The sequence below is a fragment of the Phodopus roborovskii genome, unplaced genomic scaffold (assembly GCF_943737965.1).
Source record: "Phodopus roborovskii unplaced genomic scaffold, PHOROB, whole genome shotgun sequence".
In the NCBI taxonomy this organism is placed as follows: Eukaryota; Metazoa; Chordata; class Mammalia; order Rodentia; family Cricetidae; genus Phodopus; species Phodopus roborovskii.
The window spans coordinates 57,377,984-57,381,516 of record NW_026126407.1 but is presented as its reverse complement, the minus strand read 5'-3'; the positions used below and the strand labels follow the sequence as shown (position 1 = coordinate 57,381,516).

Here is a 3,533-nt window from a genome sequence, read left to right as displayed (position 1 = left end):
TGCGTGACACCCTGTCACATGCCTATAATCCCAGCACTTGAGAGGTCAAAGCAGAGGATTGCCCTGAGTTCAAAGCCAGCCTTGGCTACATAGTGAGTTCCAGGCCAACCCGGCCTATATAGTAAGAGGGACTTTGGGGTTCTTAGTTTCATTAATAAGAGAATTAAGAATGGTCTCAAAAGGAAGCTGGAGGACTACTTTATTAGAGTGCAGAGAAAACCCTCCAGTGCTGGCTAACTGCAAACCTTAGCAGCTGCTGGAAGGCAGAGAGGGGAGAGATGGGGAAAAGGCCCTTCTGCTTGATTTAAACTGGCATAGAGGTCAGCCACATGGCAGACAAGCAGCCTCGTGTCAGGGAGGGTGCTTCAGAGAAAAACAATATTCGAAAAACAATATTCTCTGTTTGCTTCCTAATGCTGTGGTAAAACACTGACCTAAGGCAACTCAGAGAAGACGGGTTTACTTCATCTCAGAGGTCTCAGGTCACACTTCACCACCCAGGGAAGTCAGTGCAGGAACCCGGGGGCAGGAGCCAAAGCAGAGGCCACAGGACTTGATTCTCGAGGCTTACTCAATCTGCTTTCTGACATCACCCAGGCCCACCTGCCCTGTAATGGCCTCACCCACAGTGGACTGGGCCTTCCCACATCCATCATTAACAAAATGCCCCTCAGACTCAGTCACAGGCCCATCTAATGGAGGCATTTCCTCAGTTGAGGTTCCTCTTCCCAGATGGTCTGAGCTTGTGTCAGGTTGACAAAAGTAACAGTCACAGATCACAGCAAGGAAGCCCAGAGTGCTAGGGAAGGAATGCTTAGAGAGGAGCCGGAAGAGAAGGAAGCTACACTCTCCCGGTGATTCAGAAAAGCAGGCTGAGTCACAGCTACATGGCTGCCCTGTGTAGGAGTGTGCTGGGAGTCAGGGATTCTGGAAAGGAAAACTGCCTTATTCATATTGTACCCCCCTCTTTCAGACTTAATTCACTTTATTTTTCTTGTATAAAAACCCTTATGTGGTGGTTCCCTGATCAAAGACTTCGGTGTGAGTTTTTACAAAATGGTCACTGAATTCCTGATGAGGAGTCTTGGTGAAATAGTCTCTTGCCAGAGGTCAGGGACCAGGAAGCTGCAGGTCTTGGAGATGGTACCAAAGGTGGCCTTGGCAAAGTTGCCCAAGTTGGCAGTGCCTCTGGCTGATATGTAGCAGTAATCAATATTGGCCATCGGCAGCAGCTTCTTGGGGACAGGAGCAGAGACGGTGCCAGTGCCTGGGATTAGAGGAATGAGACGCACCAACATAGAGCTACAGTGGCCTGTCATCTTGCTTAGAACAGTGTGTGCTTGCCAATCTTGTTCCCCCAGTAGCCTCTCTACACAGGGCCGATGGAAAGCTTGGCTAAAATGATGGCTCCTCGGATGGCAGTGGCTACCTCCTTGGACCAACATGACCATTGTCCCAGTAGACAAAAGCCTTGAACTGGATCTGGTGGCCAGCCTGAGTCTGATACTACACTGACATGACCTTTAGAACCTCATCCTTTAGGGATTTACCCAGGAAAAAGTCAATAATCTCAGATTCCTTAATGGGCAGGGAGAACAGGTATGTTCTTCATGTCTTTGCCCCACTTGGTGATGGGTACCCATCCCTTGTCTTTGACTTTACCTCCATGAGCCTGTAGCCTCCACCATGGTCTATAATGGGACATTTCCTGTCAGAGGCTTTATATGCATTATAAATGCTCAGCCAATAGCTCAGGCTTGTTACTAGCCAACTCTTTCACATAAATCAACCCATTTCTATTAATCTATGTGTTGCCATGTGGCTTGTGGATTTACCTGTTCTCTAGCATGTCTTGCTTCCTGGGCAATGGTTGGCTGGCATCTCTCTTGATTCTTCCCTCCTTCTTCCCATCATTCTCAGTTTGGCTTCCCCCCCTTGACTATGTGCCCAGCTTTTTATTAACCAATGAGAGTAATACATATTCATAGCATAGAAAAGAATTGTTTCACAACAACAGTCACAGCCTCAACCACAACCAAACTGCTGTGGAGCCCTCCAAGGAAGCCTGGGTCCTCCAGCTGCACCGGTGTCATTTGCCATTTGGTGTTTTTCCAAAGAAGAGGAAATTACACCTATTTCTTTAGCATGACTAAGGTGAGGAGTGAGCCCACCCTCCTCAGGGGTGGTTGTGAGACACAAAGTTATATTTAATTACTATACCTTAGGGATCTGTGAAACAAAAATGCCTCTGATCTTCAAGCCCCTTGCCCAAGAACAGGTAGTTTCTGAAATGCTGGAGGCTATTTTTTATGTGAGATTACTAGTCACATGTTTTTCACTCCCCTAAACAAGTTTGTTTGACCCATCTACACCAGATGTGCTTGGTCACATGTGACTGAGAGGTTCATAGGCAGGAAATACCTCAGGATGTATGCTTGCCCCTGATTGGACCTGATGGGAAATGTAATGAATTATGGGTTTTCCTTCTTAAGCACTTGCCATACTTGATCCTGGGCCATTTCCTGGGAATCTGGGTATAGACCTAGCCAGAGCCCACCTACCTGGGCAGTGTCTAATTAAAGCTTGCTTCAAAATTGGCTTTAAATTGTGGTAGTGGTCTTATTCTTGGTCCATGGGATTAATATGGTCCCTTAGCCAAGTGACTGACATGGCCCTATTGGAAGTTCCTCACTCAGGACAGAGATTCTATTCTCTTGACCAGAAGCAGTTATGGGCATTTATTGCTGCTCTAACAGGACTCTGTCCCCCCCTCCCCACACACACCAGTGGGGGGAAGCACACAACCTCATGGCCTGTTGCTGTACTGGCAGTATCCTGGGTGGATACTGGAAGAACTACCAAAGTGATGCTTCCTATCAATGTTTACAGTTACTCTAGCCACAACTGACAGGAAGCAGAAGCAGCCAATGTGCCCATCTATTGCGGTAATAAGGATCAGGATAAACAAATAGGCCGAATAGATGTTTATTCAGGGAGAAATAACTTACAACCTAGACAGATGAACACCAGGAAATTCAACCCGATCCTCTCCTGTCCGAGTCACGCCAGAAAGAGAGAGCCTTTCCTGGCCCCCTCCGACCTCCTTCCACAGGTCACTTCCGCCCATGGCTCCACCCCCAATGGGCGTGGTCAGTGCTACAGAAGGACTATCTCACTACAATTCCCCTTTTAGTCTAAAGAAAAGATTTAGGCTTAATACAAAACTATATACAAAACAGTGAATAACAAGTGTGCTCTAAGAAAAGGAAAATCGAGAACAAAATGACCTACATATCTAGTCCTAGGGTGAGGGCATAATGGAGTTTACAATAGAGTTGTCCTAAGCTGGAAAACGTAAGTCTAGTACCTAATATATCTAACTAGGAAGAGAGAATAATAGTTGTGATAGTTTAATCTTCAACCTCATCAAGACCTGAGAAGGAAATTAACAATACTAGAGTAGACAGGAAATGCGGATGGACAACTTCCAAAAGGTGCAGCAAGGACAGAAACAGCAAGCCACCTGAACAGTC

General features: G+C 46.6%; 1 pseudogene; it reads right to left on the bottom strand.

Moving 5' to 3' along the window:
- Nucleotides 1-1,008: 1,008 nt before the first annotated feature.
- Nucleotides 1,009-1,705, bottom strand: LOC127218772 (40S ribosomal protein S2-like; annotated as a pseudogene).
- Nucleotides 1,706-3,533: the final 1,828 nt, after the last annotated feature.